This window comes from Balaenoptera borealis (assembly GCF_965194805.1).
Source record: "Balaenoptera borealis genome assembly, chromosome: X".
NCBI classification, from domain to species: Eukaryota; Metazoa; Chordata; class Mammalia; order Artiodactyla; family Balaenopteridae; genus Balaenoptera; species Balaenoptera borealis.
The window spans coordinates 98,795,781-98,820,622 of record NC_138881.1 but is presented as its reverse complement, the minus strand read 5'-3'; the positions used below and the strand labels follow the sequence as shown (position 1 = coordinate 98,820,622).

General features: G+C 41.7%; 1 long non-coding RNA gene across 3 annotated transcripts in view; it reads left to right on the top strand.

Moving 5' to 3' along the window:
- The first annotated feature begins 2,806 nt into the window (after positions 1–2,806).
- Positions 2,807–24,842, top strand: part of LOC309620798 — a 432,804-nt gene continuing 410,768 nt past the window's right edge. For all 3 annotated transcript variants that reach the window (XR_014239635.1, XR_014239636.1, XR_014239637.1), the window contains exons 1-2: positions 2,807–3,772; positions 5,134–5,265. This is a non-coding gene — a long non-coding RNA (uncharacterized lncRNA). The remainder of the gene's footprint in view (positions 3,773–5,133; positions 5,266–24,842) is intronic.

The window sequence follows — 24,842 nt, the reverse complement described above, 5'->3', positions numbered from 1 at the left end:
TGCTGTAGAACATTCTTACACTGCACTGACCTCTTCACCTTGACCAAGCCTTTCAGATGATGTCACCGGAACTTCCCCGGAGGTGGAACATGGGCTTTATAGGACCTTCTCCATTGAGCGTGTTATGCTGCAGGCTCCTTGGAGACCATTCGAGAAGCCTTGGTTCATTATTCCCCCACAGCGTGGTGTCATTAGGGAAAACCAGATCTGCCACTTTAGTGCTTCCAGGGCTTTGGAAGAAAGTGTCAAGTGAGATGACAAGTCTTGTCTGTCTGTACGGTACTTCCTATTCTTCTCCACAGGAATCCTCCCATTTGGCCCGCCTTTGGCCAGATCTGTGCTTTGTTGTTTCTGGGCATGCTAGAATTTTTCTGGCAATTGAACCCATTTGTGGGTTTTAATGGTTTTTGGTTGACAAAGCCGCTTGTTCCTTTCTTTTTTCTTTTATTCAAATAGGATTTTTCTAAGGGTAAGAGGAATTTTATTGTAGTCTGTTTAAATGGCCTCAGAGAAACTACTATATAATTGAATGCAGTCCAACTGTTGGTACTGTTTCAACTACCAACGTGAACTATTAGGAGAGATTTGCAATACGAGACTTTCATATGTGCATGTGGCTACGATCGGATGAGGAAGCATAGATCTCTTATTTAAGAAAAATACCCAGGGAGTGCTTTTGTAAGCAAAGACCGCTTTCAAAATGCAATAAAATAGGTGGGACTGAGGCTTAGACACAGGATGGAACAAAGAAGATTCCTAAAACATGAAGAGTCTGGGGGTGGGGGGCGGAGGGGGGTCGGGGTATCTGATTCTGCTTCTGGATCCCTCCCTGACTCCTTGTGTGGCTTTGCCTAGGCACTTTACCTTTCTGGGCCTCAATTTCCTTACTTGTACAAAGACAGGATTAGACTAGAAGAACTCTAAGATCCCTTCCAGTTGTAGACGTCTGTGCTTCAATAATTCTACATAGAAAAAATAATTTTGTTCCATTCGGGTGACCAGAAAAGTTAAGGATTAGTGTTAAAGAGGAACTGAATCACCCATCGTTGTGATTTTGTAAAAATTTTCCTAGAATGGCTGTTTGTGTTGCCAGGAATCACTAAATGCATGATCCTGAGTTTTGAGCCAATACAAGTTCTCAGATCATATCTTACCCTCTACCTTTGTATTCTCTCATCTAGTTGAAAAAAAAAAAAAGACCCCAAATGTTTAAACAGTGTTCTACAATTTCCAATTTTTTAAAATGTAACAACCCTTGAGGTCGGGCATGAATTATTATCCCCATGTCTATAGGTGCGGAGTGTGAGGCTCAGAGAAGTTAAGCGAATTACTCATGGTCACGTGCCTAGGAAGTGATGGAGCTGGAAGTTCATCTCAGGTTGCCTGTCTCTAGGACTAGTTCCCATACAACCCCCATGTTTTGAATTACAATAATTATTTTATTGAGCAATTGTTTTACACCAGATATTGTAAAAGCTTTCATTTGTTTGCTTAGTACCCTCCTTATTTTCCAGACAAGGAAACTAAGGTACAGAGACATGATTTGTCTTGGTTAAGGTCAAACACCTATTATAAGATAGAGTTGAGGTCAGATCGCCTGTTTGACTGTAACAACTCTGTTCTCTTACTAGCATGCCTTTAATTATTACTGTGTTTGTTAGCCTGCTTCTTTTGCTAAACAGACCTCTTTCAAAGGTTATTTCAATGAGTATGTGACAGCAAAGGCCTTGGAAGTAGGAGCTAAAAGGCCAGGTTAGGCTAAGGTGAACTATTCTCATCTCGAAACTGCACGGCTGCAGCTTCAGCCCTGGCCTAACCTCACCCACGAGGAGTTCCCTGAAGTTGTGCGGTGCGGTTCTAGAAAACTGTTCTATTCCAGCTGACTGCAACATGCTTCCATCAGATGATCTTGTCCTTTGCCTTCACTCAAGCCTCTGTTCAACCACACCCTCTTCGGAGGGGCCTGCCCTGAACACCTTATCCAAAATGACACCCTTGGCTTTCTAGCTCTGTATTCTGCCTTCTTTTTCTCTTTAGCACTTGTCACCACCAGAGAGACGAAATATTTATTTAGTCATTTGTTGTCTATCTCCCTCTACTGGAATATAAACTCTATGCGGGCAGGATTTTTGTCTATTTTTTCAATGTTATATTCACAGCTCCTAGAACAGAGCCAGGCCCAGAATATTTACTCTGTAAATATTTGTTGAAAGAATGAAAAGAACAATGACAGTGAGGGTAGTAGTTGCTACTTATGCCTGAAGAGTAAGGATTTAGGTGAGAACATGGGCAGGGGTCACTGGAAATTCTGGCCAGCGTCAGGAAACCAAAGGGTAGGATGAGTTGTCCAGCTGGGAAAATCAAAATGTGTTGAAAGAGTTAGCTCCAATTATATGACCAGTAAAATTGGGTAGCTTTAGGGTTTTTTTTTAAAATAAGAAAGATGTATCTTTTTTTTTTTTTAAATTAATAGCTACTCTATTTATTTATTTATTTATTTTTAGCTGTGTTGGGTCTTCGTTTCGTGCGAGGGCTTTCTCTAGTTGCGGCAAGCGGGGGCCACTCTTCATCGTGGTGCGGGGGCCACTCTTCATCGCGGTGCGCGGGCCTCTCACTATCACGGCCCCTCCCGTTGCAGGGCACAGGCTCCAGACGCGCAGGCTCAGCAGTTGTGGCTCACGGGCCCAGTTGCTCCGTGGCATGTGGGATCTTCCCAGACCAGGGCTCGAACCCGTGTCCCCTGCATTGGCAGGCAGATTCTCAACCACTGCGCCACCAGGGAAGCCCCAGAAAGATGTATCTTTTTAAAAGAAGATATTTATGTATTTTCCTTATTTTTTTTGGCTGCATTGGGTCTTAGTGCGGCACGCGGGATCTTCACTGAGGCATGTGGGATCTTTTGTTAAGGCGCACAGTCTTCTCTCTAGTTGAGGCTCGTGGGCTTAGTTGCTCTGTGGCATGTGGGATCTTAGTTCCCCGACCAGGGATCAAACCTGCGTCCCCTGCATTGGAAGGCGGATTCTTTACCACTGGACCACCGGGGAACGCCCAGCTTTAGGTTTTAAAGTAAATGGATCTTCCCAAATTTCAACTTAAACCATGGATCCTGGGCTCTTTAGAGCTCGTGCAGCCCACCTCCATCACAAGGAGAGTGACACAGGGGAAATGGTAATAACTGGCCCGAGATCAAACTTGGCCCCTTAGCTGACAAGATCAAATGGAAGCCCAGGGGGTCCACTGAGATATTGTGATTTATAAGAAATATAAATTTGGTCATTTAGAGGACTAAAAGATATTTTTTACATATATTTGGTCTTCCTCCACAGTTCCAGGCTCACAGCTCCTAAAACCCTTGGAATTTCCTAAGTGTTGAAAGCCATAAAGGTGTCTTTTGCTATGTTAATGGAGTGACTTTTGGAAAGCAATTAGGATGGGGGCTGGTTGCCAGGTGAATCAACCACGTTATTAGAGGGTTGGAACTTTCAGTCCCACCCACCGACCTCTGGAAAGGGGAGAGGCCTTTGGAGGTTGAATTTTGACAATAGCCAATGATTTAACCAAGCATGCCTAAATAATGAGGCGTTTATAAAAGCCCAAAAGGACGAGGTTTGGAGAACTTCCAGGTCGGTGAACACGTGGAGATTTGGGCAGAGTTTTGGGCCTGGAGAGGGCACGGACGCTCCGTGCCCCTCCCCCATGCCGTGTCCTATGCATCTCTTCCATTGGATGTTCATCTGTATCCTTTATCACAACCTGTAATAAACTGCTAAACGTAAGTAAGTGTTTCCTTGAGTTCTATGGGTCAAGAACCCAAGGAGGGGTGTTGTGGGGACTTCTGATCTAGCCGGCCAGAAGCACAGGTAATAACCTGGACTTGGGACCGGCGTCTGAAGTGTGTGTGTCTGTTGGGGGATGGGCCATCTTATGGGACTGAGCCCTTAACCTGTGAAATCGGACACTATCTCCATGTAGGTAGTATCAGATTTGAGTTAAATTGTAGGACACCTAGCTGGTGTCGCAGAGAATTGCTTGATGTGGGGAAAAACCTCCACACATTCGGTGACCGGAAGTGAAGTGTTTTGTGCGAGGATCCAAGAAGACTCATGGGTGGAAAACTGAATTTTTCGAATGCAGCAGCCTGTAAGTAACCAAAGTGTACCACAGATATTTTTGAGAATAAAATTTCAGTAAAACTTCAGGAATTTTTTAGCTATATGGAAACACCTGGGAGTCTTTAAAAAATTACTGATGCCTGGGTCCCACTTCTAGAGATACAAATTTGATTGTGATTCTAGTGTGCTGACTGGTTAAGAATCATAAACTTGGAGGTCAGGAGGGTGCATCTGGGAAGGAGACAGAATAGGGTTTAAATCCCATCTCTCTTATTTACCAGCTGCTATGATTTTGAATAACTTAATTGTTCTGAGTCACAGCTTCCCTATTTGTAAAATGAAGGCAATCGACCTCACGGGAAGTTTGTAGGGATTTAATGAAATAAGGTCCATAAAGCATGTAGCATGTTGTCTGAACCACGTGAGCACTTGATTAATAATAGCTGCTATTATCATTGTTATTATTATTATCATGCCAAATCACAGTAATTATTATTATGCTGAATAATGAGTTTTTCCCCCCTCTGTATTTAAAAAATGGCTACTTTAACAGTATATAACAATTAGTCAAATGGTACAATTCGAAACTATGGGACTGTCTTGATGCAGCTCTGGGTAGGGAGACCTGTATAAAATGAATGAAGACAGACTACAAAGTGGGACGGAGGTGGTTAAAACAGGCCGGCCGTGTAGTTCATCTATAGAAAGCACAGCGCTGAATTCTGTGGGAAGCAAAATTCATACATCGCTTCCTGGGCTACATTCCACACCGGTTGAAAGTGAGGCAGTGATTGATGTTCAGATCATCTCTGGGCAGAGTTGGGGCAGCTGCACAGCCAGATCCAGGCTCCAGAGAAGCAGCTGGGTACCGCTGGCCTGGGGCCCGCTCCAAGGCTGCTGGCAAGCAAAGAGCAGTTTTACCACTGAGAGGTAGGAAGGTTAAGGTCAGACAGAATGTGAGAGAGGAGCTTGACTAATCCCTTGTTTTCTCCCTTTTCTCTTGTCAATATTTTTGGACTAGGAAAAAGAGGACAGCAATAATAATAACAGAGAAACATTCTGCATGATAAAAAGCCATCTCTTGGCCGGCAACGACCCGAATATTCTACCCCCCGGGAAGCCTGTTTTGCATTTGCAGCAAGAGGGCATTGAGGTAAATTGACCTCCTTTTTGCTGACGGTAGCTTCAGACTCAAACAAGAGCTCTGTGATTTTAGATGAGTCAGACTTTAAATTTGTGCATTTCAGCTGGAGGTGATAACCATTAATATGGAAAGATTGGTAACGAAGTCTTCTGAGTAGAAGCTATACCATACTTATTTGTGTTTGGTAAGGGATGCATTCACCAAAATATCAGAAAGTCGGAGTTGGCTAATGGAGAGTGGGAAGCAACACAGGATGTCTGCAAATACCTTTATTTAGGGCATTCTTCAAAAATAGATCCTCTGTACGCATCAAATATTTTAAAAGTAAATTTCAATTAACTTCTGATTGTGTTTTTAAGAATACAATGGAGCAGAATCGAATTCTGGATGAGAGAGAATATCATCCTAGTTTAGAGAATAATTTCCATTAAAATGAATTGAAATTCATTTTGTGAATCATACTTATTATGATATTAGACCTCTGCCTACAGAAATAGTGGAAGAATATTCCTTCCTATCTAATGGAACCAATTTTCCTAACAGCTTCTCTCATAACTTTCCATAATTATTCGTCAAAATGTACAAACGTCCACACATTGCTGGCAATAAGTCTCGAATAGGATGGAAATGAGCTTAAACATCTTCCATGTGGGTGATCACATGTTTTTCGAATGCCTTTGTGGAACTGACACAGAAAACTTTGCGGGCCTGTTTTACCAGAGATAAGGAGGAAAGCTAATTAAGACCGTAGTCGCTTCTTTGGGGAGTATTATAAGGTACAAGAAGCTTTTAATTGGGTTTTGCTTCCCTTTTTAAAGATAATCATTTCTACCTACATGTTCAGGCGATCATTTCTTCAGTTTCTTTCAAGAGAGTGCTCGTTTGATCTTACTTATAAATGACATGTGGCAAATAGTCTTTATGTGCCAAATAAAATAATGAAGTTGGGAGAAAGTCACAGACTTTTTTTTTTTTTTAGTAAACTCTTCTAATTTGACATTCTTGGGGGTGTTTTTTGTACATAATTTTTTAAAAATTTATTTTATTTATTTATTTTTGGCTGTGTTGGGTCTTCGTTGCTGCGTGCGGGCTTTCTCTAGTTGTGGCGAGCGGGGGCTACTCTTCGTTGCGGTGCACGGGCTTCTCATTGCAGTGGCTTCTGTTGCAGAGCACAGGCTCCAGGCGCACGGGCCTCAGTAGTTGCGTCACTCGGGCTCAGTAGCTGTGGCACGCGGGCTCCAGAGCGCAGGCTCAGTAGTTGTGGCGCACGGGCTTAGCTGCTCTGCGGCATGTGGGATCTTCCCAGACCAGGTATTGAATCCGTGTCCCCTGCATTGGCAGGCGGATTCTTAACCACTGCGCCACCAGGGAAGCCCCATGTTCTTGGTTTACATTAAACACAACTACCAATGGCTGTATTGTCAATTGTTACCCACATCCTATGGGACCTTTAGCCTGTCTGCTGATCTGAACATTTTCAATTGTAAATCACTTAATGCCCCCATCCCTCTGCCTCCCCCTCCCCAACTTCAGCTGCAGGATAAATATCTTCCCTTATATGGTGCTGATGGAACTTTGCAAGTTTGAGTTAATTTCAGAACATTCAGTACTGTAGCTCACTCCTGTCATTTTCCAGCACCGAGAAGCGTGCCTTGCGTAGGCACGATCTCTCTGCAGCCCACTCAGTAACATGAGTAATGATCTTTAAGTGAACCATATCAAGAGTGTAAGGGTTTTGGATAATTTAGACAAGAAAATTGGACCAAGTGGGCATTTCTCTAAAGAATGTCACTCTGATTTTCTGCGTAGTGGGACTACCCAATCCATTAATGCAAAAAACCTCTCAGAGGGCTAGAAACTAGTTTTTCACCCAGCCAGGGAGGGTGCCTGCCTGCGTGCTTCTGTGGTATGTGTTTGCCTGTGTGTGTACATAAGCATGTCTCCAGAGATTAGAATGGTAGAGCCACAGTTTCCTTTCAGACTCATGAATAATAAATACTGGACAGAGGAGCACAGATGATGCTTTTCTCCTGTTTGTTAGCACTACAGCAGATTCCTGGGCTGACTGTTCTTAGCCCCGCCAGCTACTGACTCTCTGCCAGCTTGTAATTAAAACCCTTTAGAGTGAAGGATATGTGTCCACTGACATTGATTGACACCCTACTCAGTGCCTCTGTGACAAAGGGAGGAAAATCAGGTTTGGACTTTTTTTCCCCTTTTGCAATGAGTCACTCTAGAAGAAAGAATCTCAAACCCCAAAGAGAAAACCTAGTAACAGGTAGAAGGTCTGGATTAGAGGGGAGAGAGAGAACCTTAGTTAGATATTTTCTAATTGCACTTCTACCTCACAGATTTAAATTTTTTCTAGCCAGAGACTAGAAAGAGTAGACCGTAGCATTGGGTGACATTCTGGGGAAGGAAGCCAGTGTAGGTTTTGTGAGGGCTGTTCTGGGAGCCCTATTATATAAATGAATGGAAGAAATTGCTAGAAACCATCCCTGTTTGTGGCTGAGAACTATTACCATTTCCTACATTTACTCTCCTGTTTGTTCTTCCTAAGAACTTTAGGAAATGAGCCGTGCAATGACAGTTACCCCCATTCTATAGAGCAGCAGTCCCCAACCTTTTTGGCACCAGGGACTGGTTTCACGGAAGACAATTTTTCCACGATCGGGTGGCGGAGGGATGGTGCAGGAGGTAATGCGAGCGATGGGGAGCGATAGGGGGCAGCAGATGAAGCTTCACTCGCTCGCCCGCCGCTCACCTCCTGCTGTGCGCCCGGTTCCTAACAGGCTACGGGCCAGTAGCGGTCCGTGGCCCAGTGGTTGGGGACCCCTGCTATAGACGACAAGACTGAGGCCCAGGGAGTTTACTCAAGGTCACACAGCTAGTCAGTAGCCGTATCAGGGCTGCTTTTCTTTTCAGCCCGTCTGCTGGTTACATTTCTAACACAAAATAACTTGCGTGTACCTCGGGTTTTTTTTTTGTTTTGTTTTTAATTTTTGACCGAGAAGGATGAGGAATTTATTTCACGTCCGTTACCTCATCCTTTCCCCCCTGACCTTTACTTCTTTATCAGTATGTAGTAGGCGATTACCATGACCACGAGGAAGTCACTTCCTTGTGCTGAGCTCCAGTTTTCTCATCTGTAAAGTGAGAGTTGAGTCAGATGCTCTTGAAGTTTCATTTCGGCCCTGACCTTTTGTGACTGAGAGTCAATGAGCACACGCTTTGAATCATTTATGCAGTTTCTTGTTTGGATTGCTACCTAGTTGTAGCAGAAATGTTACCGCTGTCTGAATATGAATCGGTGAAGAGTTAATGCTTAAACTTGGACCTTATGGTAGCAACCATGACTTATGTGAGGAGGAATTTTAAGGTTTCTTTGTCCACTGACCTGTATCAACACAAGCGATCCAGAAAACTGCTGCTCATGCAACATTCTGACCGGACTGCCCTATCACCAGTGATGCTAAATGATCGTGATAATCCCTGAAGGAAAAATGGGAGTCCATTTGTCCCTTCAATCCAGAACTGGCCTGACACTGAGTCCCAGAGACCATGCACATCAAGTCTCTCTCCACTGGTAATAAATGCTGCGTGTCATCTTATCAGGCCATGATTAGGCTGATGTGCCTTTTCTGCCCAGGACTATTTTAGTCATCTTCATTTTCAACCTTCAGTTTTAGGGGATGATTCAGACAGCTTGCGTTGTGCCAGGACTGAGTTCACAAAGATCTGTTGTCCTTCTCAGAAGCTGGATAGGGCAAAATATACTTTTGTTTACCACTTGTATGCTTGATCGAAAATAAGCAGCCATTTGGCTAATAGCCACATCACACACGGGCAGTGTGATAGGGCGGTAAAAGCACGGGTTTAGTGTCAGACGCTCTTGGATTCAAATCCCAGCTCAGCCACTTACAAGATGTGTGACCTTGGGCAAGATTCTCAACCTCACAGAGTTATAGTTATCTCATATGTAAAATGAATATGATAATGCCGATTTTTAAGGGATGTCATAATTTACGAAGGGTTCCTGGCACACTGCTCGATAAGTGGCAGCTATTTTATTAAGGAAGTTCAAATGTCATCATGATAGTGTTTCTATTTATACATGTGTTTCAGAGGCTGCATTTGGAAAGAAGCCCAGGGCTTATTTTATTCCTCTTTCTCTGCCTCATTGCCTAGTACAGAATCTGGGATACAGTCAGCATTCAAGAATTATTAGTTAAATGAATGACTGACTGAATGTATGAATGAGCCACAGTAATATGAACTAGATGGCAGCAAACTGGTCAATTCCAAGGGCTCAACTACTAAGTAAGTAGGCAAACCCGAGACGCACATCCACCTCTTCTGATTCCAAGGCAAGTGCTTGTCTGCAGTATCTACCTTACTAATCTATAACTGTTTTGCTCCCCCCAATGTAGGAGCTTTTGTGAGTTTCTAAAGCTTTGACAATCACTCTTTTGCTCTCTAAGGTTCTAAGGTGGGTAAGTAGGACAATCTCATTATTTGTTCATTCATTCATTCCACAGTTCTGAGTATGAGAGCAGAGATTTTGAAGAAAAGCATAGGTTGGAGGGGCTCTGTATCAGTATAGGAGTCTATAGATAACTCCAGAATAGTCCACTGTATTACCTATAACACTGAGGCATCTGCCTTTTATTCTTTGGTAAGCTCACTCTCACCAAAGGAGAAAAATAACATAAATTCTCTCCCTCCAGCTTGCTTACCAAGATCCATGTTGTTGATTAACTCAGCCCACATTTCCTGCTGGTAAGAGTAAGGAAAAGGGGTCCTCTCAGAAAACACAGGGAGAGGCCCCACTCTGGACTTCACATTGTCTCATTTCTACTAATTATTCTCTGTCTGTTCCCCCCTGGCGTGAAAACAGGCGGGTTTCACCTACTGATCCCACCTGTATTCTGACCACTGCCAATACTGACGGACTCTGGAGCCAGGACCTTACACGCCTTCCCATGGCCATTTGGTGAGTCAGCAACGAGGCCTAGATTAGAGCCCAGAATGCCTCAGGCCTGAGCATGGGCTTGCTTAGGTGCTAAGCGTGCTGACAGCTGGGAGGAACAAGACTTGTTTGAAGACATTTGGTACTGGGCTTCCAGACCCTGAAGATGAAAATAATCCATCAGATGAACCAGATTTATTACAATTGAAAGCAATAGTTACTTCCTCTGTTGAGTTTAGAAATACTGTATTTGGTTTCAATCACTCCTAAAACACGATGCTTTTAAAGGCTTGACTTCCAGGCTCTCCAGCCACTCTGAACTATTCTTAGCCAGTTGGGTGAATTACTGTCTAAAGAGATATTTTTTCCAGTTTCTTTTCATATTTCAAATACTTGTAGTCCTCAAACATATAAAGACCCCCTCTCCACTCCCACCCCCCCGCCACATACACACCCTATGTCCACATCACTTATATTTTGGAGCCCCTGATCTGTCTGTTCTGGGAAGCTGGTGAATTTTGTCTGTACAAGCTTGGGTCAGGTTTACTAGGTCAGAATTTATGAGGCCGTGAAAGGACAGATGACGCTTCTTGATTGGAGGCTAAGAAAGTACCTTGATTCCCAGATCTGGAAAGAACCTTTCAAGATTTCTTGGGAATAAATTCAGTGTGTCCTGATGTCTGAATGGTGCTTCTGGTGAAAGCAAAGGAATGAGAAAAATACTTTTCAGATGAAGACAAGATAATGCCATATTTTTGTGTGTAGTGGCTCGAAATTTCTCATGCAGGAACTACATTAAGACAGGAATAAAAAAATGTTATCCTATCTTCTAGTTAATGATCGTTCTCTCTGAGGGTGGCGGGGGTGGCTGAGCAGCATAGGAATCAGCATGAGAATTACAGACAATGTGTAGCTTGGAGTCAGAAATTTGGGTTTTCGGAGAATAGGAAACATAGCTGGGTGATTTGGGGAGACCCATTATTATAATCTACAAAGGATCATTTTCAATTTTAATTTATTTTTTAAAAATTTTTTTGCCGCACCGCACGGCATGCAGGATCTTAGTTCCCAAACCAGGGATTGAACCCGTGCCCCCTGTAGTGGAAGCATGGAGTCTTAACCACTGAACTGCCAGGGAAGTCCTTACAAACAATCTTACTAGTAATCACTTTACATTATTGATGTGAGACTTCAACATACCTGTATAAAACACCCCAGCACAGTATCTGTCACACAATAGGAGCTCAATAAGTGGTATCTGTTATTACACTCTGACTCCAGACACTAGGTTCATTGTACTACACTGCTTAGTAAATGTTCATTGAATAGGGCAATGTATAGGATTAGCAAAGCTTGGATCCAAGTTTGAAATGAAATGGAATTATTCTCTGAATATCAAGGAGTGCCTTCCTTGTTCTGCCAGCTGGTATTAGCCAAGGAAGCCAAAATCTTGTGGCACCTCCGAATCTAGACTGGCATGGTGGCACAATGCTTCTTACCGAGGTTCCTAGATATAGGCCCAGGTAAACGGTAGGTTTATAAGGCTTTTGCAGTTGTTATTACCTGTTTTGAAGCATTCCGGGTTTGGATCAATTCACCTCCTTCATGTTTTATTCAGAGGACTGAAGAGAGCTACTAATTCTGTTTATCATTTACAAAAGAAAAATAGCTTGAATTTATGGACCTGAGCATTGTACGTAGCCCTTGTGATTGTGAAACCTTTACTTTGTTACTTACTTTACCGGAACGAGACTGGTTTATTTTGGAATGTGCCTCAATGGGTTGACCTCAGCTGGATAAAACCAAGTAAGAAAACCCTTCTGGGTTTTGTTTTCAAAGAAGGTTGAACTGTCAGGATTAAAGAAGACTGTGTTAGTTCCTAAAGGGACCCTGGCTTTGGAAGATGTTGAATACCTGACCTTCATGATGGTGTGGGTGTTGAAGAGAAGTACATTTATGAGTCTTCACGACTGGCAGCGTCAAAGAGTTGCCTGGGTTATTGGGGGGCCTTAATCTCCATAATACCACAAGCTACATTAAATAAAAATTGACCAATGCCAAAACAGCATGTAATCTCAGCTTCAAATCAATATCCCTCCTCTGCCCCTTCCAACTAGAATGTTACCCCGAGCCTCTCTTTTGTAGAATTTCTAGAGTGGCCACTGGTTCTGACTCTGTGCCATGCGCATGGCATAGTGCCATGTGCTTTATATACGTTCTATCTATGGTACTCATAAAACCCTATACTATGGCTTTTGTTATCTTCATTTTATGGATGAGAAAAATTGAGTCTCAGAAAAGTTGAGTGACTTGATCAGATCAAGATGGGTAAAAAGTGACAACTGGGATTTGAAACTGGATCCATCTGACTCTCAAGTACATGCTTATTCCACTGTTGCTACACTGGTGAGGGCTGTCTAAGATGCTGGGAGGGGGATGGGGGGATGGGTGTTATAGAGGTCCTTAGAAGGCTTGAGAAAGATCACTCACTTTGTTCTGTCCTTGAAATGGCCATTATTAATTATGGGGCACTATTTAGAATTCATCACCACGTACGGTCATTTTTAACTGATTTATGTTAACTGTGGAAAATAAAATAGTTTGTGTAATGGGCCCATCTTAGCATCCTGGACCACAAAGAGTAACAGATGCTCAAACCCTCTTGAATATATTATTAGTCTATGGGTGATAATTAACAAATAACTATAATGATATCACAGATGGAAGATTCTAGAACTTCAAGATCACCATGGCCATTGTTTGGTCTGTGAGGTGGCGTGTCCTTCCTAACTCAGGAATCAGAAGCCTTGGAGAGCCTCAGTTTTCAGTGACTTGAACTTTCTATCACCAAGCTGGAACATTTAATTGAAATGTGAGATGTGTATATACAATATTTTGGTTGTTTTGGACTTGAGTAATTTGTTCAAAATGGCCATCATTGGGAGTAACTTCAATGATCCTACAGAATCTAGAGACTGGTCTGGAGACTTCAGAGTTAGTAAACAAGTTCAACTGGAAATAGAGAGGGTGTTTCAAAGCATGGCAGAAATTGCTGTCACCTCTTTCAGCTGTGTCATGGATCCTTCCAGAAAAACCTAAGGTATGTCTTGAATATCACCAACTGAAAACACAGCATCATCCTGTTTATGGGGCACAGTGCCAGGAACAAGAATCTGGGCTAGATCCTGTGGGTAGGTTGGCAATATCTTCCTTGGTGAACTAAGAAAGGAAATGAAATTAAGAGATGTAGGAAGGTATATAGATGGCCGTGAAAACCATTGTCTTATTTACTTACTTTTATTAAAAGCTCCATTGTGGAGTTTTTTTTCTTTTCATCTCTACTTTATCACTGAGATTTCAAAGTTAGAATAGAGGTTTTGACTATAGATCAGCAATCCCCTCTGAAATTTTAATTTCCATTTATTATTTAAGTTTACAGAATTTCCTTTTTGCCTATGACTCACTTTTTTCTTGCCTCATCTGGCTTCTATTATATTTCCCCCCTTTTTCTCTCTCACTTCTGGTATCATTGATAAAACTGATGTGGTTTTGCTTTCAGGCCATGGCCACCTTGCTACACATCTCACATATTGCCAGTTGTTTTAGGTCTGTGAAAAATTCCCTGACATGAAGTAGTGTTTCACCTTTTGATGAAAAAGCAGCCTGGTTTGTTCTACAGATGTTTTATATGAAGAAATGGCTAAGCTCTGCTCTGTATCAACATGGTACATTTCCAAACGATTTGTCTTACCCTTTGAATACCGAGGTTTTAATGATCCCTGTGCCAGGGCCACACTCAAACAGAATTAGGGGCTTGAGAAAGGAGAAATACCTGTGGTCATAGAGCCTGAAGTAGACCCACTCACAAACTTCCCTTCCTTCTGAGTAAGGTGGATGTCATTTTTTGTTGAGGGTCGGGTTTACACCGAGAAGCTAGAGTCTTAGCTGAGCGTGGTTTGCATATTTGCAGCCATGGGAAAAACCTCTGTCCCTTCTGAATTGTATCAGCTCCGCGGTGGCAAACTTGTGGTATGTTTTTATTCTGCTCTCATCTTTCTTTCGAGCTTGTGTAACAGCTGCCGAGCATAGTTCAAACTCTCCATCAATGTGGTGACCATATTTTCCAATTGCAAGTCAGGACACATGGTCTGACAAATTCCAGTGGACTTAAACGGAGACAATGGAATGGAATATTTGAAGTCCAACCCAGGACAGAATGTATAGATAAGCATTCTTAGAAAAACAAGCACGTTCACATTTTGTCAATGTGGGAGCATTTGTTACAGCTCCTATTTGTGACAGAGAATGCCGTGTTTCACAGAGCTATTAAGCTTTTTTGCTCCTTTCGAGATTCTGTAGTTAGTTGTCCTTTGCTGAGCTCTCAGGTAGGATTAGACTAGTCCTGCTGAGTTCTGGATGTTATTGTTTCCAGTACGGTAGACACTTGGTGACAGGAACCACACATGTGTTTGCGTGAAGATAATGCAACTAAGGTACCATATTGAATTACTCTTCATATCACCATAAAGGTTCTGACGTGTGGCCTATGTAATCAGTATCTTTACCTAGTGCTGATTCTTCATACATGAAATTTTGAGGAGGCATGTGAATTTTAAGAGTCTTACAAACTCCTAGACTGGGAGGGAATAAAGTGGCCAAAATTCATGGGAGTGTTGAAAGAGCTTTCTTATCTGCAAATGCAGGGACAATGCTTCATTAGGGAGAAGCCATTAACATTATGGCAAAAGGACTCTTTCAGCCTCAGAACTGAGGCCACTCAGACCACTAGGAGAGCCCAAAGTACCTAAGAGGTTTAAATGCACAGTTGGAGTTTATATAAAAGTTGTGAACGTGCCCTTGGAAAACAGTGTGATTATTTGAAAATTTTAGTATAGTCTGGACCCTGAATGTAAGAAACTTTCTTTTTGCTCTTTGACAAAGTAAACCCTCTCTTCTCCCTCCTAAGAGCATTTCGTTCTTATTTAAAACCAGGAGTTGAGGGCTTCCCTGGTGGTGCAGCGGTTGAGAGTCCACCTGCCAATGCAGGGGACACAGGTTCGAGCCCTGGTCTGGGAGGATCCCACATGCCGCGGAGCAGCTGGGCCCGTGAGCCACAATGACTGAGCCTGCGCGTCTGGAGCCTGTGCTCTGCAACGAGAAAGGCCGCAATGGTGAGAGGCCCGCGCACCGCGATGAAGAGTGGCCCCCGCTCGCCGCACCTAGAGAAAGCCCTCGCACAGAAACGGAGACCCAACACAGCCAAAAATAAATAAATTAATTAAAAACAATAACAACAACAACAAAAAACCAGGAGTTGAAGGTCCTTGGCTCCTTCAAGGTCAGGTTGGCAGCTAAGATGACACTAGGCCTCTGTTTGTTCCCCTTTCCCAATTCTTGGGATTAGAAATTGCTCTCACCCCCTAAGTTTGTGGCTGTCACTGCACTGGCTCTGCGTGAAATGTTTCCGTTTTCTTGCACAAAGTAAGAGAGAAGGAAGAGAAAGGAACTGTCTTTACATTTACGGTTTCCTCTGGTGAACCTGATCAACCAGAGTGTGAGCTCATCTCCTAAGAGTGGCCACAAAAATCCGGTTGAGAGGGTAACTTTCATTGCAGAGGTCTAGCTAGAAATGGCTCTTGTAAACTCTAACTTTACCTCCTAAAATCAATCCTTTGGGACCAAGAAGGTTCTCCTATTGTCCCAAAATAGAAGTGCTACGGGATTCTACTGACAAATCCTGTAGCACCTCTGATAACCCACCACTCTGTGACTTAGCAAGCTAAGTGTACATGGTGTTTCTATCAGGGAAGATTTATCATTTGCCTCAGCCACTGTTCTTGGTTAAAGCCAGTACATGCTCTCAGACCTTTGCCTGTAGGATCTGGATCCACGGTATTGTAGGTTCCTCTATCCTTTATTATCTCTGGAAGAATGTGGCTTGGAGCCCAGATTGTGAAGTACATGAAATGAAATTCAGTGTCCTCTAATTTTCCTGCTGTTTGTTCTTTGAGTCAGTCTTTCCTTCATTCATTTAAGACATATTTACTGAGCCTTCAGTATTTGTCAGGCATGGTACTAGGCATTGAGAATACAAGGGGTGAGCCACGCAAGATCACAGTTTTCACAAAGCAGCCGCATAGAGTAGCAGTTAAGAACACACTTTGCAATCAGACTGCCTGGGTATGAACCCCAGCACTGCTACTTAACAGCTGTTTGATAGTAGACAAGTCACTTTAAACTCACTATGCACTAGTTTCTGCATGTGTAAAATGGGACTGATAATTGTACATCCCTTACAGGGTTGTTATGCGCATTAGATGAGTTCCTGGTCCATATTAAGTATTATATGAATTTTTTATTAAATAATATGAAGCTTACATTACTAGAATGGAGAAGATGGATAATTATAGATCATGATAAGCAAAGGGAACAGGTTGATGAGTTCAGTATCCTGATGCTGTTCATATCTTGTCATAATATTTTTTCCGGGAAAGGATCTTATGAAGTCATTCGTACTATGAATGGAAAGGTCTTAATATATTTCTATTTCTACAGAGGGCGAAGCTCACACTAGATATAAACCAATTGTTAAACTTACTGCCCTTTGAAATTATCTTGGAGGTCCCACCACTAGAGTCCAAGTTGGCTGCTACAGCTCCAGCAATCACATCTATTTTCCAGGCAGCAGAATGGAGGAGAACAGGGGAAAGGGTGTGCCCTCTCTCTCTTAAGGAGACTTCCCAGAGGTGCCATGTAACATTTTGCTTACATCTCATTCTCTTGAACTTAGATGCATGGCTTCACCTAGCTGCAAGGGAGGCTAGGCAGGTAGTATTTTCTGTGTTGAATGTGCTCAGCTGAAAAGTTGAGGTTCTCTTTACTAAGAAGGGGAGAAGGGCTACTGGGAAGCAACTAACAGTCTTTGCCACAGTGGCAATCCAGTTCTGTAAGTTCATACCTGAATTTGTGGCTTTTCATTTTCTCACTTTGAGACTATCACTAAGACTCCTCTTATTCTCATTAGGCGTAACTAGGTTGGAGTTTTGGCTCAGATGAAATGAAAATCTGACATTTATTGAACACTTACTCTATGCCAAGCACTACATGATAATGCTATGAGGTAGACTCTATCATTGTCCCCATTTTCTGGATGAGGACATTGAGGAACAGAGAAGCTCAATAATGTGCTGTGTAGTGGCAGAGCCAGGATTCAAATGCAAATTGTTTGACGCCAGAACCTGTTTATTATTAACACAGCGCCGCTTGACTTGCTTAGAGTTGGGGAAAGGGAATCAGAAAAAGTAGGAAGGGGGGAGAGAGAGGTACTGTAAAAGCAGCATTTCTTTTGTGTGAAATGTGTAGAAGGTTCATATTCATAACTTATGGAACATGTGTATAGCCTAATGTTTTGAACCTTTTATCTGATTTGATACAAATACATTTTTGACTGAACCAATTGGTTTGCCATTCAAGGACCTTCACAATCTGGACTGAACTTTTCACATCTACTTCAGCTCAGAGCACAGAGTGTGACGTAATGGAAAGAAGTTTTAGAAATTGGCAAATCTGGGTTTGTTCCCCACCTCTACCACTCTCAGCTGCGTGGCTTTGGGCAATTTACCTACCTCTTTGTATGTGCGTTTTATTTTTCTTTAAAACAGGAATGATAACAGCTACTTTTCAAAGGCAGTTGCAGAGAATACATGAGACAATGTAGGGGAGACTGCTAACATTTAAATGAATGTTATTTTCTCCCATCTTCTTGTTTTTCTTTCTCCCAAGCCTTTCCCCCCCACCGCCCCCCTTTCTCCCCTTTCCAGGGTGCACTAGTCAGACTGGTTAGTTTCTTTTCTTTAAGCATAATCTACTCTTTCCAACCTCTGTGCCTTTGATTTCTCCATTGCCTCTTCCTGAAATGCCCCATTCTCTTCTCCCTTTGTTGCAGACTGGCATCTGTTGAAGTCTGCCAATGTCTGCCCACGTACCTTTTGTTGGGTCTGCACAGTGTTTGTTACCTGCTTTTATTTTTCATTTTATTTTATTTTTACCAAGTTTTTTTGGAAGTGGAGTTGACTTACAACATTGTGTTAGTTTCAGGTGTACAGCAAAGTGATATATATATATAAATTCTTTTTCAGATTCTTTTCCATTATAGGTTATTACAAGATATTGAGTATAGTTGCCTGTGCTATACAGTAGGTCCTTTTTGGTTATCTATTTTATATATAATAGTGTGTACATGTAAATCCCAAACTCCTAATTTATCCTCCCCGTGTTTCCCCTTTGGTAACCATAAGTTTGTTTTCTATGTCTGTGAGTGTATTTCTGTTTTGTAAATAACTTCATTTATATCAGTTTTTTAGATTCCGCATGTAAGTGATATCATATATTTGACTTTCTCTGTCTGACTTCACTTAGTGTGATGATCCCTAGGTCCATCCGTGTTGCTGCAAATGGCATTATTTCCTTTTTTTATGGCTGAGTAATATTCCACTGTATGTATGTACCACGTCTTTATCTGGGTTACCTGCTTTTTAATGGGGGCATATCCAATTCATTCAGCACAGATCCCATCACTTGCTATTACACCTAGCCCATTTATGCTAGGGTATGGTCCCTGCTGGGCTCCTGAAGGCATTTCAGTTTGAGACATCTCCTACCACAGTTTAAATCCTGCTCATCCTTTAAGGACCATCTCAAATGCCTTCTCTCATGAAAGTCTTCCTTGATCTGATTATAATCTGAAGTTTCTTGCTCCCCCCTCTTTTTTTTTTCCTAAAGTAAATGAAATGTACTTCTTCCTCAGCTTTGTGTTAATGGTGTGTGCAAGTCTTACGCACATACTGAAACGTAGTGAAATCTAAGCTCCCTGAGGACAGGGATCCTGTTTTTTTCATCTTGGCAACCTCCTCCATACCTAGCAGCCGACTTGCTCATATTGGGCACTTAGGTGCTCATTGACCGGTCAGTGAAATCATGCTCACTGTAAAGCTGAACTACAAGAAGTTCATCAAACCAAAAGTGCTTTGTAGCAATGCATTTTGGAAATAGATAATAACACATTTTGGTAAGAATTCAAGAAGTGTCCAACCAGATCATTCTCTGGGAAAGACAGAAAGTAGATTGTTCACTCAATCCTCAATGCTGGCACAGGAGCTGTATTTTTTTAGTTTTGCTTCCAAATTGGTATTGACGTCAGAAGCCTTGGCTCCTGCTAAATTTCATATTCAACAGGATGGGCTTTGAAAGGGAAATGGAGTGAAAAGTCATCACCTGGGAGGCTCTAAAGTGAATGTGCATGTTTAGTGTAATCAGTGACTAATTAAGGTGAGGTTTATGGCTGCTTTACTCTTTCACCCTGAAGAAATTTCCAGACCAGTTACACACCACTTCCTACTGATGAGTGGGAGGCCAGAGGGTCAGAAAGTCAACGTCGTTGAAAGGTCTAGTTCTGTCATAAGTCGGCTGATAAGTGGGCTTGAGGCCTGAGGAATAATTATTCTCAACAGGTCATTTGGTTTCCTCTGGTGATCCAGAAAGACTGGGAAGGGATTTTTTTCCCCAACCCAACATCCTCTCTTGGTTCTAAACAAGTACCCCCGCATTCTTATACTGAGGCAGGAGTTCTTGGATTTTGTACCGGATGCTGTGATGGCTTAGACAGTCCTCAGTGGGGGAGTGGGGGAATTTCTGGGGTGCCCTAAAATGGGGTGACAAGTACAAACTTTTGAGTTTAGTGGGGAACAGTGGCTGGGTTTCTAAGCGGTGTGCTAAAAAAAATGGGCTAAGGCTTCCCTGTCCTTCATGGCTTTGGTGTTGATGGTTATTTTCATTCTCCCACCCTCCATCAAGAGATAGATTGAGAAGGTCTGTATCTCAGAAGTGTTTGCAAGAGCAAAACAAGTAGAAACATCTAAGCATCCATCAAAAAGAGATTAGAAAATTTAAAGTTGCAATCAGAAGCTAAGCAGTTCTTTTTTTAAAAAAATTAATTAATTAATTAATTTTTGGCTGTGTTGGGTCTTAATTGCTGTGTGCCGGCTTTCTCTAGTTGCGGCAAGTGGCAGCTACTCTTCGATGCGGTGCGCAGGCTTCTCATTGCGGTGGCTTCTCTTTTTTGCGGAGCACGGGCTCTAGGCGCACGGGCTTCAGTAGTTGTGGCGCACGGGCTTAGTTGCTCTGAGGCATGAGGGATCTTCCCGGACCAGGGCTCGAACCCGTGCCCCCTGCATCGGCCGGCAGGCTCTTAACCACTGCGCCACCAGGGAAGCCCTAAGCAACTCTTTAAAGAGAAGACAGATCTCTCTATGTATGTTCATAGACTTCTGTGGTATATCATTAGATGATGAGAGCGAATTGTAAAATACACTTTTGTGGGGAAAAAATGGATACTCGTGTATGTATATGTACTCACAGATGTCTGGAAGGATGCTTAGCAAAGGCCATCAGTTATTTATCTGGTGGCGGGTGTGGGTGGGGTTTGGAGGGGAAAATTTCTATTTTATATTGATATTTTCGTCGTTGTTTATGTTTTTATAACAAGCATGAATGACTTTTGGGATCAATGAAAACAGTAAGTAGATATTCTTTTCTTAAAAAGGAAACAGAAGGAGTTCTTTCTGATGTCCTCTATTCACACTGAGATGTGAATTACTGACAAGAGTTCTGAAAATTACCCTTTTGAGGGAGGTGTGGGGTAGGATTTCTCCAAGTATCAAAGCCTTAACCTGATGAAATCTGGCTTTACTACTGGGATTTCAGCTGGGTATTGGTAAACTGAAACTAGAGATTCGATTTCCTGACTCTTCCCTCAGGGTTTCTGTCTGCTGGGTAAAGTAGTTTTCAAACCGCTTTCCCCAGGGCCTGTGAAGGGCAGTGGAGGCCCAGCAGCTGTGCTCCCAGGCCCTCCACGGCTGCTTCGACCAGGGCAGCTCCACTTCTGCCGGCTTTTCTGGTAACAAGGTTTCAACTAGGATTTCGTTTGGGGGAAAAAAAAAAAAGACTCTGCTACTTAATGAAACTTTGTAAACTGTTCTACTCCAGACTTAACTAGAAAATAGGTAGAAAAAAACTCTCTCTTTTATGGATGAGGCATTGAGGGTCGGAGAGTTAAGTGAGTTGCTTTAGGATAGACGTGGAGTTAAGTGGTCTTACTTACAGTGAAGCCCTTAGTTTGGTGATCTTTTTAACTTGTCACATTGCTTCCCACAAGAGGAGCTCCTTTTGGTGAGCTCAGGGGGACACAACTGAATTAAGAACCATAGTGAAATGCACAGGTTTTTTTTTTTTTTTTAACATCTTTATTGGAGTATAATTGCTTTACAATGGTGTGTTAGTTTCTGCTTTATAACAAAGTGAATCAGCTATACATATACATACATCCCCATATCTCCTCCCTCTTGCGTCTCCCTCCCTCCCACCCTCCCTATCCCACCCCTCTAGGTGGTCACAAAGCATCGAGCTGATCTCCCTGTGATATGCGGCTGCTTCCCACTGCTATCTATTTTATATTTGGTAGTGTATATATGTCCATGCCACTCTCTCACTTCGTCCCAGCTTACCCTTCCCCCTCCCCGTGTCCTCAAGTCCATTCTCTATGTCTGCGTCTTTATTCCTGTCCTGCCCCTAGGTTCATCAGAACCATTTTTTTTTTTTTTTTTTTTTAGATTCCATATATATGTGTTAGCATACGGTATTTGTTTTTCTCTTTCTGACTTACTTCACTCTGTATGACAGACTCTAGGTCCATCCACCTCACTACAAATAACTCAATTTCGTTTCTTTTTATGGCTGAGTAATATTCCATTGTATATATGTGCCACATCTTCTTTATCCATTCATCTGTCGATGGACACCTAGGTTGCTTCCATGTCCTGGCTATTGTAAATAGAGCTGCAATGAACATTGTGGTCCATGACTCTTTTTGAATTATGGCTTTCTCAGGGTATATGCCCAGTAGTGGGATTGCTGGGTCATATGGTAGTTCTATTTTTAGTTTTTTAAGGACCCTCCATACTGTTCTTCATAGTGGCTGTATCAATTTACATTCCCACCAACAGTGCAACAGGGTTTGCTTTTCTCCACACTCTCTCCAGCATTTATTGTTTTTAGATTTTTTGATGATGGCCATTCTGACTGGTGTGAGGTGATACCTCATTGTAGTTTTGATTTGCATTTCTCTAATGATTAGTGATGTTGAGCATTCTTTCATGTGTTTGTTGGCAATCTGTCTATCTTCTTTGGAGAAATGTCTGTTTAGGTCTTCTGCCCATTTTTGGATTGGGTTGTTTGTTTTTTTGTTATTTAGCTGCATGAGCTGCTTGTAAATTTTGGAGATTAATTCTTTGTCAGGTGCTTCATTTGCAAATATTTTCTCCCATTCTGAGGGTTGTCTTTTCATCTTGTTTATGGTTTCCTTTGCTGTGCAAAAGCTTTTACGTTTCATTAGGTCCCATTTGTTTATTTTTGTTTTTATTTCCATTTCTCTGGGGTGGTGGGTCAAAAAGGATCTTGCTGTGATTTATGTCATGGAGTGTTCTGCCTATGTTTTCCTCTAAGAGTTTTATAGTGTCTGGCCTTGCATTTAGGTCTTTAATCCATTTTGAGTTTATTTTTGTGCATGGTGTTAGGGAGTGTTCTAATTTCATTCTTTTACATGTAGCTGTCCAGTTTTCCCAGCACCACTTATTGAAGAGGTTGTCTTTTCTCCACTGTATATTCTTGCCTCCTTTATCAAAGATAAGGTGACCATATGTGTGTGGGTTTATCTCTGGGCTTTCTATCCTGTTCCATTGATCTATATTTCTGTTTTTGTGCGAGTACCATACTGTCTTGATTACTGTAGCTTTGTAGTATAGTCTGAAGTCCAGGAGACTGATTCCTCCAGCTCCGTTTTTCTTTCTCAAGATTGCTTTGGCTCTTTGGGGTCTTTTGTGTTTCCATACAAATTGTGAACTTTTTCGTTCTAGTTCTGTGAAAAATGCCATTGGTAGTTTGATAGGAATTGCATTGAATCTGTAGATTGCTTTGGGTAGTACAGTCATTTTCACAATGTTGATTCTTCCAATCCAAGAACATGGTTTATCTCTCCATCTGTTTGTATCATCATTAATTACTTTCATCAGTTTCTTACAGTTTTCTGCATATAGGTCTTTTGTCTCCTTAGGTAGCTTTATTCCTAGGTATTTTATTCTTTTTGTTGCAATGGTAAATAGGAGTGTTTCCTTAATTTCTCTTTCAGATTTTTCATCATTAGTGTATAGGAATGCAAGAGATTTCTGTGCATTAATTTTGAATCCTGCTACGTTACCAAATTCATTGATTAGCTCTAGTAGTTTTCTGGTAGCATCTTTAGGATTCTCTATGTATAGTATCATTTCTTTTATTTCTTTTATTTCTTTTTCTTTTATTTTTATTTCTTTTTCTTCTCTGATTGCTGTGGCTAAAACTTCCAAAACTATGTTGAATAACAGTGGTGAGAGTGGACACCCTTGTCTTGTTCCTGATCTTAGAGGGAATGGTTTCAGTTTTTCACCATTGAGAATGATGTTTGCTGTGGGTTTGTCATATATGGCCTTTATTATGTTGAGGTAGGTTCCCTCTATGCCCACTTTCTGGAGAGTTTTTATCATAAATGGGTGTTGAATTTTGTCGAAAGCTTTTTCTGCATCTATTGAGATGATCATATGGTTTTTGTCCTTCAGTTTGTTAATATGGTGTATCACATTGATTGATTTGCGTATATTGAAGAATCCTTGCATTCCTGGGATAAACCCCACTTGATCATGGTGTATGATCCTTTTAATGTGCTGTTGGATTCTGTTTGCTAGTATTTTGTTGAGGATTTTTGCATCTATATTCATCAGTGATATTGGTGTGTAATTTTCTTTTTTTGGAGTATCTTTGCCTGGTTTTGGTATCAGCGTGATGGTGGCCTCATAGAATGAGTTTGGGAATGTTCCTTCCTCTGCAGTTTTTTGCAAGAGTTTGAGAAGGCTGGGTGTTAGCTTTTCTCTAAATGTTTGATAGAATTCAGCTGTGAAGCTATCTGGTCCTGGACTTTTGTTTGTTGGGATGTTTTTAATCACAGTTTCAATTTCATTACTTGTTATGGGTGTGTTCATATTTTCTATTTCTTCCTGGTTCAGTCTTGGAGGGTTATACCTTTCTAAGAATTTGTCCATTTCTTCCAGGTTGTCCATTTTATTGGCATATAGTTGCTTGTAGTAATCTCTCATGATCCTTTGTATTTCTGCAGTGTCAGTTGTTACTTCTCCTTTTTCATTTCTAATTCTACTGATTTGAGTCTTCCCCCTTTTTTTTAATGAAAAATGGTTGAAACATGGCTAATGGTTTATCAATTTTGTTTATCTTTCGAAGAACTAGTTTTTAGTTTTATTGATCTTTGCTATTGTTTCCTTCATTTCTTTTTCATTTATTTCTGATCTGATCTTTATGATTTCTTTCCTTCTGCTAACTTTAGGGTTTTTTTGTTATTATTTTTCTAATTGCTTTAGATGTAAGGTTAGGTTGTTTATTTGAGATGTTTCTTGTTTCTTGAGGCAGGATTTTATTGCTATAAAGTTCCCTCTTAGAACTGCTTTTGCTGCATCCCATA